We start from the raw sequence: 13,618 nt of genomic DNA, 5'->3' as shown, positions 1-13,618 counted from the left end.
AGGCAGTGGTCGGAGACTTGGAGGGGAGTTGCAGTGAGGTTAGTGGAAGAACAGCATCTAGTAAAGATGAGGTCGGCGTATTGCCTGCCTTGTGAGTAGGGGGGAAGGTGAGAGGGTGAGGTCAAAGAGGAGAGGAGTGGAAAGAAGGAGGCAGAGAGGAAAGAGTCAAAGGTAGACGTGGGGAGGTTAAAGTCGCCCAGAACTGTGAGAGGTGAGCCGTCCTCAGGAAAGGAGCTTATCAAGGCATCAAGCTCATTGATGAACTCTCCGAGGGAACCTGGAGGGCGATAAATGATAAGGATGTTAAGCTTGAAAGGGCTAGTAACTGTGACAGCATGGAATTCAAAGGAGGCGATAGACAGATGGGTAAGGGAGAAAGAGAGAATGACCACTTGGGAGAGATGAGGATCCCGGTGCCACCACCCCGCTGACCAGACGCTCTCGGGGTGTGCGAGAACACGTGGGCGGACGAGAGAGAGCAGTAGGAGTAGCAGTGTTGTTTGTGGTGATCCATGTTTCCGTCAGTGCCAAGAAGTCGAGGGACTGGAGGGAGGCATAGGCTGAGATGAACTCTGCCTTGTTGACCGCAGATTGGCAGTTCCAGAGGCTACCGGAGACCTGGAACTCCACGTGGGTCGTGCGCTGGGACCACCAGAGTAGGGTGGCCGCGGCCACGCGGTGTGGAGCGTTTGTATGGTCTGTGCAGAGAGGAGAGAACAGGGATAAACAGACACATAGTTGACAGGCTACAGAAGAGGCTACGCTAATGCAAAGGAGATTGGAATGACAAGTGGACTACACGTCTCGAATGTTCAGAAAGTTAAGCTACGTAGCAAGAATCTTATTGACTAAAATGATTAAAATGATACAGTACTGCTGAAGTAGGCCAGCTGGCAGTGGGTGCGTTGTTGACACTACACTAATCAAGTCGTTCCGTTGAGTGTAATAGTTTCTGCAGTGTTGCTATTCGGGGCTAGCAGGCTAGCTAGCAGTGTTGTTTACGTTACGTTGCGTTAAAAGAACGACAATAGATGGCTAGCGAACCTAGAAAATCGCTCTAGACTACACAATTATCTTTGATACAAAGACGGCTATGTAGCTAGCTAAGTAGCTAGCTACGATCAAACAAATCAAACCGTTGTACTGTAATGAAATGAAGTGAAAAAGTGATACAACCTGTGAATGCGACCGGGTAGTTGAGTTCTATACAGAAGACGTTGGCTAGCGTTGGCTAGCTGTTGGCTAGCTAGCAGAGTTGGCTAGCTAGCAGAGTCACCTACGTTAAGGACGACAAATAGCTGGCTAGCTAACCTCGGTAAATTAAGATAATCACTCTAAGACTACACACTCTAAACCTAAACAACACAATTATCTTGGATACGATGATACGATGATACGAAGACAGCAAAGACAGCTATGTAGGTAGCTAACACTAAACTGACCATATTTGACATTTTCTGCTGCTTTTGAGATACGGTTCAATCCCTCCTCGGGGCTTGATTTAGTAAATAAAACACTCAACACAGTAACTATTGGTCACTATGTATTCTAATATGAATTCATTATAGAATTGTCAATTATTAATGATAAACCTTTAAACTGCACTCTTCCTCCCTACCTATCCCTCTATTTTTCAGGTCCAGATGACAAAACCTACACAGTCCAAGGGTTGCAGGTCTGCCAACTTCCTTCTGGTCACGCATTGTATTCAGAGAAATATCCAATAAACCAAAGACATTGCTTTAACTGTGAATGTACTTTATTGCAGATATTTTCGTCAAATAAAATGGAGCATACATAAAATAAACAAGTTATTGCAATTTATTTAAATTAGACAATGTGTGTGTGTGTGAGAGACATGTTTTTCAATTCAGAAAAAAGCACACAGAATTTCCTCTAACTGTATACATTAAGCCACAGTCTTTCACAATCTTGTCAATTACACTGATTTGATAGATATTTAGTGTAATTATGTAGATATTGAGAATGGACATGTAGGAGTAGATATCTCCAATCCTAAAATAAAATGGAGCAAAGATTAAATAAACAAGCAATTACAACATATTTACAACGTGGATAATGTGTGTGAGGGCATGTTTTATTTTTCTTTGTCAGCCACCCATCTCTGCTTGTCAGTCTTGATAGACCCAGTGTATGCACTTCTGGGTGAGGCTGTCTGTCTGGCAGTGGTGGAGATGCAAAGTGACAGTAAGTAAACATCTCAACAACATGACGTGTGTACATCTGTTGATGTGAGTGAGCATATGTAATATAATTCTGAATTACCTGCATCCATCTAGGAATCCTCAAAAGTTTCTCCCTTCAAGGCCAGTGTAGTAGGAACTGGTGCAGCTGGTAAATTAAATAGCACAGCAGAGGACTGCTGTGACTGCAGCTGAACTGGGGGGTGGCAGATCTGAAAGAGATGGGCACAATTTTCGTAACTGACAGTAATGATACAATTAAACAGACTGAAGGAGTGTAAGGCCTAGATTCAATCAGATCAAGTGTTCACCGACACTGCATAGGTGATGTTTTGGCCGTGTCTGAGGTGTAACTGCGTTGGTTCTGTCAAATCAGTAAGCAGCAGCTCTTGATCATTGTCACAAAACCACACCCGTCCTATTCTCGTTACAAGTTCTGAACGAGAAAGTGTAGGTTATATAGAAATAATGTCACCCAAATTCAAAATCATTAAAATAAATAACGAGGTGTAGATTTAATCTCAAATTTCAATGTTCTAACTTGTGAACAGGGCTGCATAAGATGTTTGTTAATGCGACTCCATGCAGCCAATGGCAATGTCCACTTTAGGTATAATTCCAGGAGCTTCTTGTAGATTTGACAGCTCTAACACAGTTCCCCCTCAGACACCACCAAAACAACCACTATGTGGATTTGACAGCTCTAACACAGTTCCCCCTCAGACACCACCAAAACAACCACTATGTGGATTTGACAGCTCTGACACAGTTCCACCTCAGACACCACCAAAAACACTACGTGGATTTGACAGCTCTAACACAGTTCCCCCTCAGACACCACCAAAACAACCACTGTGTGGATTTGACAGTTCCACCTCAGACACCACCAAAACAACCACTATGTGGATTTGACAGCTCTGACACAGTTCCACCTCAGGCACCACCAAAACAAACACTATGTGGATTTGACAGCTCTAACACAGTTCCCCTTCAGACACCACCAAAACAACCACTGTGTGGATTTGACAGCTCTAACACAGTTCCCCCTCAGACACCACCAAAACAACCACTGTGTGGATTTGACAGTTCCACCTCAGACACCACCAAAACAACCACTATATGGATTTGACAGCTCTGACATAGTTCCACCTCAGGCACCCCCAAAACAAACACTATTTGGATTTGACAGCTCTAACACAGTTCTCCCTCGGACACCACCAAAACAACCACTATGTGGATTTGACAGTTCTCCCTCAGACACCACCAAAACAACCACTATGTGGATTTGACAGTTCCCCCTCAGACACCACCAAAACAACCACTATGTGGATTTGACAGTTCCCCCTCAGACACCACCAAAACAACCACTATGTGGATTTGACAGCTTTAACACAGTTCCCCCTCAGACACCACCAAAACAACCACTATGTGGATTTGACAGCTCTAACAGTTCCCCCTCAGACACCACCAAAACAACCACTATGTGGATTTGACAGCTCTGACACAGTTCCACCTCAGACACCACCAAAAACACTACGTGGATTTGACAGCTCTAACACAGTTCCCCCTCAGACACCACCAAAACAACCACTGTGTGGATTTGACAGTTCCACCTCAGACACCACCAAAACAACCACTATGTGGATTTGACAGCTCTGACACAGTTCCACCTCAGGCACCACCAAAACAAACACTATGTGGATTTGACAGCTCTAACACAGTTCCCCTTCAGACACCACCAAAACAACCACTGTGTGGATTTGACAGCTCTAACACAGTTCCCCCTCAGACACCCCCAAAACAAACACTATTTGGATTTGACAGCTCTAACACAGTTCTCCCTCGGACACCACCAAAACAACCACTATGTGGATTTGACAGTTCTCCCTCAGACACCACCAAAACAACCACTATGTGGATTTGACAGTTCCCCCTCAGACACCACCAAAACAACCACTATGTGGATTTGACAGTTCCCCCTCAGACACCACCAAAACAACCACTATGTGGATTTGACAGCTCTGACACAGTTCCACCTCAGGCACCACCAAAACAAACACTATGTGGATTTGACAGCTCTAACACAGTTCCCCTTCAGACACCACCAAAACAACCACTGTGTGGATTTGACAGCTCTAACACAGTTCCCCCTCAGACACCACCAAAACAACCACTGTGTGGATTTGACAGTTCCACCTCAGACACCACCAAAACAACCACTATATGGATTTGACAGCTCTGACACAGTTCCACCTCAGGCACCCCCAAAACAAACACTATTTGGATTTGACAGCTCTAACACAGTTCTCCCTCGGACACCACCAAAACAACCACTATGTGGATTTGACAGTTCTCCCTCAGACACCACCAAAACAACCACTATGTGGATTTGACAGTTCCCCCTCAGACACCACCAAAACAACCACTATGTGGATTTGACAGTTCCCCCTCAGACACCACCAAAACAACCACTATGTGGATTTGACAGCTCTAACACAGTTCCCCCTCAGACACCACCAAAACAACCACTATGTGGATTTGACAGCTCTGACACAGTTCCACCTCAGGCACCCCCAAAACAAACACTATTTGGATTTGACAGCTCTGACACAGTTCCACCTCAGACACCACCAAAAACACTACGTGGATTTGACAGCTCTAACACAGTTCCCCCTCAGACACCACCAAAACAACCACTGTGTGGATTTGACAGTTCCACCTCAGACACCACCAAAACAACCACTATGTGGATTTGACAGCTCTGACACAGTTCCACCTCAGGCACCCCCAAAACAAACACTATGTGGATTTGACAGCTCTAACACAGTTCCCCTTCAGACACCACCAAAACAAACACTATGTGGATTTGACAGCTCTAACACAGTTCCCCCTCAGACACCACCAAAACAACCACTGTGTGGATTTGACAGTTCCACCTCAGACACCACCAAAACAACCACTATATGGATTTGACAGCTCTGACACAGTTCCACCTCAGGCACCCCCAAAACAAACACTATTTGGATTTGACAGCTCTAACACAGTTCTCCCTCAGACACCACCAAAACAACCACTATGTGGATTTGACAGTTCTCCCTCAGACACCACCAAAACAACCACTATGTGGATTTGACAGTTCCCCCTCAGACACCACCAAAACAACCACTATGTGGATTTGACAGTTCCCCCTCAGACACCACCAAAACAACCACTATGTGGATTTGACAGCTTTAACACAGTTCCCCCTCAGACACCACCAAAACAACCACTATGTGGATTTGACAGCTCTAACCTTTCCCCCTCAGACACCACCAAAACAACCACTATGTGGATTTGACAGCTTTAACACAGTTCCCCCTCAGACACCACCAAAACAACCACTATGTGGATTTGACAGCTCTAACAGTTCCCCCTCAGACACCACCAAAACAACCACTATGTGGATTTGACAGCTCTGACACAGTTCCACCTCAGACACCACCAAAACAACCACTATGTGGATTTGACAGTTCCACCTCAGACACCACCAAAACAACCACTATGTGGATTTGACAGCTTTAACACAGTTCCCCCTCAGACACCACCAAAACAACCACTATGTGGATTTGACAGCTCTAACCTTTCCCCCTCAGACACCACCAAAACAACCACTATGTGGATTTGACAGCTCTAACAGTTCCCCCTCAGACACCACCAAAACACCATAATTACCTGTATCACCTGTCGTGGCCGGGGTAGCAGATGCAGGGGCAGACGACTACAGCTGTGACGACTGTGGTTGAGCTAATAGGGGTGTCAAATATGAAAGAGAGTCACTTTGTTTTGTTGTATAATTATTTTAACTTAAGGAAATATTCAAACTCACTCAATCACTCACTCACTCACTTTGAGTGGTGTCTGAGGGGGAACTGTTAGAGCTGTCAAATCCACATAGTGGTTGTTTTGGTGGTGTCTGAGGGGGAAAGGTTAGAGCTGTCAAATCCACATAGTGGTTGTTTTGGTGGTGTCTGAGGGGGAAAGGTTAGAGCTGTCAAATCCACATAGTGGTTGTTTTGGTGGTGTGAGTGAGTGAGTGATTGAGTGAGTTTGATAATTACCTGGACCACATCACACTGCTTCAGGTCTACAAGCCTCTGGAAGTTCCAGTGTGCCACTCCAGGAAGTGAACAGCTTGGTGGAAAGACAGTTAACTGTCACCCACCGAGCAGGTTGGCAGATCTGAAAAATGGGCACAATATAATTTATGACAAAACCTTGACTACACACTATCCTAAACAGAACAGACTATGGGAGGTGCACAGTAGAACATAGAGCCATTGCTACATGGAACTCTATTCCACATCAAGTAACTCATGCAAGCAGTAGAATTAGATTTGAAAAAAGAGATAAAAATACACCTTATGGAAGAGCGGGGACTGTGAAGAGACACATGCATACACACGATAACATATGCACTATACACACACGTAGACAAGGATTTTGTGTTGTAGATATGTGGTAGTGGAGTAGTGGCCTGAGGGCACACGCTTAATGTGTTGTGAATGTATTGTTATGTTTTTAAAATTGTACAACTGCCTTAATTTTGCTGGACCCAAAGAAGACTAATGTTGTCTTGGCAGCAGCTAATGGGGATCCATAATAAATACAATACAACAAATGAATTAAGTCTGCGTGTGACTTCATTTTCCCAACTGCCCATTGTACTTGCTCTTGCAATCTGATGTGTGTGTGTGTGTTCTGTGTTATGACTTAGAGGTGTCAACCTGACCACATTTGTGTAGTAGGCCAATCAGTGGTTAGCTTGGGAAAAATTACTATAAACAGAGTACAGTAAAAAGGATATCAAATATTCAGATCTGGATTGACAAGTTGGCTAAATCATGTGAAGTTACACACCTCTAGGGCTTAGTCTAGACTCGGGTGAAATAAAGGATGCAGGACATGAGCTCTAGGACCATGCCTCAGGACTACCTGGCCTCAGGACTACCTGGCTGTCCCCGTCTCCAGTCCACCTAGTCGTGCTGCTGACCTGCTCAAGGCTCACCGGAGGTACTAACTTATCCCAGACCCACTGTTTGATCCGGTCTCTCTCTACCGGACCTACTGTCTCAACTAGAGGTCGAGCGATTATGATTTTTCAACGCCGATACCGATAACGATTATTAGAGGACCAAAAAAAAAGCCAATACCGTTTAATCGGACAATTTTTTAATTTTATTTGTAATAATGACAATTACAACAATACTGAATGAACACTTAATTTAACTTAATATAATACATGAATAAAAATCAATTAAGCTCCAAATAAATAATGAAACATGTTCAATTTGGTTTAAATAATGCAAAAACAAAGTGTTTGAGTAGAAAGTAAAAGTGCAATATGTGCCACGTAAAAAAGCTAACGTTTAAGTTCCTTGCTCAGAACATGAGAACATATGAAAGCTGGTGGTTCCTTTTAACATGAGACTTCAATATTCCAAGGTAAGAGGTTTTAGGTTGTAGTTAATATAGTATTCATAGGACTATTTCTCTCTATACCATTTGTATTTCATGTACCTTTGACTATTGGATGTGCAACGAATGTGCTTTTTTCGCAAATGCGCTTTTGTTAAATCATCCCCCTGCGTTGCATCAATTATATGCAACGCAGGACACGCTAGATAAACTAGTAATATCATCAACCATGTGTAGTTAACTAGTGGTTGATTGTTTTTTCTAAGACGTTTAATGCTAGCTAGCAACTTACCTTGGCTTCTTACTGCATTTGCGTAACAGACAGGCTCCTTGTGGAATGCAATGAGAGGCAGGTGGTTAGAGCGTTGGACTAGTTAACTGTAAGGTTGCAAGATTGAATCCCCAGACCGTCAAGGTAAAAATCTGTCGTTCTGCCCCTGAACAAGGCAGTTAACCCACCGTTCCTAGGCCATCATTGAAAATATGAATGTGTTCTTAACTGACTTGCCTAGTTAAATAAAGGTGTAAAAAAACATTTAGAAATGGGCCAAATCGGTGTACAAAAATACAGATTTCCGATTGTTATGAAAACTTGAAATCGGCCCTAATTAATAGGCCATTCCAATTAAATCGGTCAACCTCTAGTCTCAACCTCTAAATGCTCAGCTATGAAGAGCCAAGTGGTATTTACTCCTGAGGTGCTTAACTACTGCACCCTCTATAACCCTCTATTATTTGACACCGCTGGTCATCTATGAACGTTTAAACGTCTTGAAGAATAATCTGGCTAAATGTCTGTACTCTTTTATAATCTCCACCAGCACAGCCAGAAGAGGACTTGCCACCTCTCAGAGCCTGGTCCCTCTCTAGGTTTCTTCCTGGGTTCCTGCCTTTCTAGAGAGTTTCTCCTAGCCACATTGTTTCTATGTCTGCATTGCTTGCCCTTTGGGGTTTTCGGCTGGGTATCCTTTTCCGGACTTTGTGACAACTGCTGATGTAAAATGGGCTTTATAAAATACATTTGATAGATTGTTTGTATATGCTTCTATTCATGTAAGTAACGAAATCTAAATATTACATTGAGTTGTCTTACATTTCCTCAATAGGAAGTTAAGCCAACACATTTTCCTGGTCTTTCCTGCTGGGGACAGGGGGCTTCAGGGTTGGGAATGGAGGGCCTAGAGAATTGGAATATTAACAATAATTAGTGTCTACATTTATGAATGAATGAAATACAATATGGGTTAGCCTTGTATCTCATCTGATTGAGAATTGCTGATGATATACAGTAAATGTTTATTTTCTTGTGAAAATCTGCCACCAAACCACACAATTCTATATAGTGAGAGTGCACACAACCATTGGTTTATTTTACCAAGTCAAAAATAACATCATTTTGTCAAGGGACCCAACGAATAACAACAACGCTAGCATACCGCACCCCATATCAACCAACTTGCCAACTAGTAGTGAACAAGGCTATATTGTTGTTATTCAGTAACCAAAGATGTTCTACTAAAATAGACCACATCCTTTCAAAGTCACGTTTATTGGTCAGTCAGGTGGCTTAGTGACGTCAATAAAAAAGCATGGTCATCATATTGAAATCAGGTTCAAAATTAGATGCAGATGTTGGACTAGAGATTTGGAGAAGAGGGACTTAACACTGATATTAGATATTTTTTTTATAGTACTCTACAGTTAATTTAAACAGCAGCCATGTTGTTTTGTCTCTCTGTATGTGTAAGAGGAGCGTGGCGTAGACTCCAGAAGTCAGCAGAAAGGCAGCCTTTCTTGCTACTCCTGTGACCAGTACCCAAATGAGGACCTGACATTCTTATGGATCGTGTCCTGCTATAGTCAGTAGTGTATATGGACTCACCCCTGTAGTCTGCAGACTTCTGGGGTCTACGTCACACTCATCTTCAATCAAAACGGGCACTCCTCTGTAAGACACCATCTTTTAACAACCATCGCTTGATTAGCAACACCCCCAATAACGGAGAACATATTATAGAATAAAGACTCACACTTGATCCTGTCATATGAAACATTAGAATAAAGACCAACACTTTATTCTATGAAACATTTTCAGTTGCTGCCCTCTGAAACCTGATAGATGTGTTGAAGCTCTGCTCTAATGCTACACATGGTGTATGTCTTTCTGCCATTTTCCTATTCATGGGATGCATGCACAATGTGTTCTTCCAGGTTGTGAACAAATGCTCTACTTTCATGGTGTCTATATGTTCTATATTTTTCACCATGTTAAAAGGCTTTTAATAAATGTACAGTGCCTTGCAAAAGTATTCATCCACCTTGGTGTTTTTCCTATTTTGTTTGGTGTTTGCCAAAAGGCATGTGGGAGACTCCCCAAACATATGGAAGAAGGTACTCTGGTCAGATAAAAAAAAAAAAGCTCACTTTTATTCTCAAGTATTCACTTTACAGGGGTGAATAGTTACACACGTTAAAGTTTTCCATTTTTTTTGTCTTATTTTTTGTTTGTTTCAAAATAATATTTTGCATCTTCAACATGGTAGGCATGTTGTGTAAATAAAATGATACAACCCCCCCCCCCCAAAAAAAAAACAGATAATGGCTTCTATTGATTGTGCAGCATACCCTGGGATGGCCTTGGATGTAATATGGCTGGGCACATTGTTAAACTAACATTAGCTAGCCATGCTGCCTCATGATAGTTGTGTTAAACCCAGCTATAGATTTGTTTCATTACTGGTAGCTAGCATGTTTTATCTATCAGTGATTATTGCTTTGGTGATTGATTCAATGGGTAGTCATGGATACAGCACACTACAGATGACAACGTGTGCCTCACCATGTAATAGTTAGTCCAAATGCATCTTTATTATTTATTAAATACCTTTCAACATCTGGAAACTGGAAAAGGGATATTCATCCCTTCCATTTTACAGTAAATAAGGTATTTATTGATGGCAAATGTTTCTTATCATGAAAAAAGTTGAATCACAAAAGGAGTACTAGTAGAGGGAAAACTTGCAAAGAAATCGCTTTCTAGCTATTTAAGCCAAGTATGTTTTGTTTTTTTAGTTGTGAATTAGCTAGCCAGCTAGATATCTACTTGGGACAGCTAGTTAGCTACCGCCAAGAAGAGGACGAAGACCATTTGTGCCTCACTGAATATGCATGGCGTTCATCAGGAAAACGCCCACTATCTAGTGCACTCGTCCTAAACAAAGTAATCTATATAAACAATTAGGTAAGTCAAGTCTACCAAACTCAGTGCACTCTATTATAGATTATAGTTTTGGAAACAGAAAACTGTATGGAGATCAACTGTTTAATTTATGAGAAAATGTCAGTGGGCTTCCTCTTACTACAACATTTGGTAGTAAGAGGAAACGCTAACAGGATGTCTCACATTTATACCTCCGATGAAATATCTGTGGTAATATTGTAACGTTACCACATTATTATCCACCTAGCTTGCTAGTGATAGCTTAGCTAGCTCCAAAGAAACAACAAATGAATAACATAATACCTATCTAGCTTGTATGTAAAACAACTTTACAGATGATGAAAACGTTTGAAAGCAAAGTTGCCTTACCAGTATGCTGCTCTCTCCGGAAATAGTGATGCATCCAGATATGAGCGGCATTAGCTAGCTAGCAGCGCCAGCATGTTAGCTATGACAGTATCTATCCAGCAAAAATGTCGAGGTCAAAAACGAAAGCAACTATGTTAAGCCATGCTGACTTCGTAAAATCTGACTGAAATAATTAACAGTCTGAACGTACATTTATGTGACTAACTAGCTACCTTAAGCTTGCCAGCTCAGTGATCGGAGTTGCACCTATTCCTGTTTACAGAGTGTGCGTCCCTCCCCACTCCCACGTCCTGCATTGAGGATGGCGCCACTGAGTCAGCATGTGGCCAGAATTCTATTACATCCGTGTTGGTTTACAAACCCCATTGACAATGCATGGGAAACTGTTTAGCGCCCTTTAGCAAAATAATCCCTGGCAGATGGGGAGGATGGAGTAGGCTGTCATTGTAAATAAGAATTAGCCTAGTTAAACTGACTTGCCTAGTTAAATAAAAGGTTACACTGAAAGCATAACATTTATACACTACACTTTTAGTTTAACCAATACCCAAACGAAGATTCAGTCAAAATAAAAATCTCATTGATGTATCAAGACCAGTCCCCATGCTTGTTCAGAGCAGCGCAAAACGGTGCTGAAATAGTTGTAGGCTATTGCTTCAAATCCAATTACTTCTAAATTCAATATGCTCTTGAAATAAATAAGACCTTCACCGCTTTTAACAGCACATTACTCAACACCGGTGAGACTCATGTCACCTACGGCAGGCCTATAGTATTTTGAAAAATCTGACATGACTCTCCACCAATAATTACATATAGAGGATTGGAAGATTGTAAATTAAAACCAAAAGCCACCCCATGGGTCTCCCAGTCGAGGCCAGCACAGGTATTGAACCAGTATCTGTAACAACACTGTTTGCACTGCTATGTAGTGTCTTAGACCATTATTCTATTCACGCGCTGTACAATGTGACCGGTCACGAGTGGACTACAGCAAGAATATCCTGGAAGGATATTGACCTCATCCCATCAGTAGAGGATGCCTGGTTGCTCTTTAAAAGTGCTTACCTCACAATCTTAAACAAGCATGCCCCATTCAAAAAATGTAGAACTAAGAACAGATATAGCCCTTTGTTCACCCCAGACTTGACTACCCTTGCCCAGCACAAAAACATCCTGTGGCGTTCTGCATTAGCATCGAACAGCTCACTGGTCACCATAGCAACACCCACCCGGATCACACGCTCCAGCAGGTATATTTCAATGGTCATCCCCAAAGCCAACACTTCCTTTGGCAGTCTTCCCTTCCAGTTCTCAGCTGCCAATGACTGGAACGAATTGCAAAAATCACAGAAGCTAGAGACTTATATATCCCTCTCTAACTTGAATCATCAACTGTCAGAGCAGCTTACCGATCACTGTTCCTGGACACATCCCATCTGTAAATGGCACACCCAACTACTTCATCCCCATATTGTTATTTATCTTCTTGCTATTTTTCACCCCAGTATCTCTACTTGCACATCATCATCTGCACATTTATCACTCCAGTGTTAACGCTAAATTGTAATTATTTCGCCTCTATGGCCTATTTATTGCTTTACCTCCCTACTCTTCTACCACATGCACACACTGTACATTGATGTTTCTATTGTGCAATTGACTGTATGTTTGTTTATGTGTAACTCTGTGTTGTTGTTTTTGTCGCACTGTTTTGATTTATCTTGGCCAGGTCACAGTTGTAAATTAGAACTTGTTCCCAACTAGCCTACCTGGTTAAATAAAGGTGAACGAAAATAATAAATACAACATTTGAAAAACCATCCCGTGGCTATTTCCAAATACTCCGGTATACGGCACATACAGTATAGCGCCCAAGCCTACTTTATACTGTCTATTTTATTGTATATTTTACCTGTTATTGATGTGAATTGTGTGAATGCCTTGTCTATACTGTGTATGGTACATTATGTGCAGTGATCTGTATTGCGTTGTAAAAAAAATATTATTGTCTTTGCCTGTTCACCAATTGTTATGTCATTACATAGATCTACACTGTTTTGTTGACTTTTACCAATTTACCTTTAGTATTCAAATGTTGCTGATACATTGATCTGACTGCTATAGTTCATACATAAAACTATAATATGACATATTGTAATGAAGTGGTCAACAACCGGTCGATCGCGATCAACTGTTCGATCTCAAAGACATTCCTAGTCAATCACCAAACATTTCTATAGAAAAGACAACTATAAAGTCTGTGCTAAAGGCATGCGCTCCTTATTTTTATATTTGTGTTGTTCTGTTGGTGGTAGATACACTTAATTCAGAAAGCCCTGCAAAGTGTTCCCATTTTTAACCATTTCAT

The 13,618-nt window shown here is 41.9% G+C and overlaps 1 long non-coding RNA gene across 9 annotated transcripts; it reads right to left on the bottom strand.

Moving 5' to 3' along the window:
- Positions 1-1,723: 1,723 nt before the first annotated feature.
- LOC124039936 lies at positions 1,724-11,546 on the bottom strand. 9 transcript variants are annotated; one of them, XR_006839655.1, is made up of 8 exons: positions 11,248-11,546; positions 9,541-9,618; positions 8,752-8,836; positions 7,951-7,987; positions 6,302-6,422; positions 5,916-5,987; positions 2,287-2,416; positions 1,724-2,180 (listed from the first exon to the last, which is right to left on the bottom strand). It is a non-coding gene; the product is annotated as an uncharacterized LOC124039936 (long non-coding RNA). The 9 variants fall into 9 exon arrangements; XR_006839656.1 differs by having other exon boundaries at positions 9,541-9,604; XR_006839654.1 differs by lacking the exon at positions 9,541-9,618 and adding an exon at positions 6,090-6,211.
- Positions 11,547-13,618: the final 2,072 nt, after the last annotated feature.

This window comes from Oncorhynchus gorbuscha, linkage group LG07, assembly GCF_021184085.1.
Source record: "Oncorhynchus gorbuscha isolate QuinsamMale2020 ecotype Even-year linkage group LG07, OgorEven_v1.0, whole genome shotgun sequence".
Lineage (NCBI taxonomy): Eukaryota > Metazoa > Chordata > Actinopteri > Salmoniformes > Salmonidae > Oncorhynchus > Oncorhynchus gorbuscha.
The sequence above is the reverse complement of the archived record's forward strand: the minus strand, read 5'-3'. Positions and strand labels throughout refer to the sequence as shown.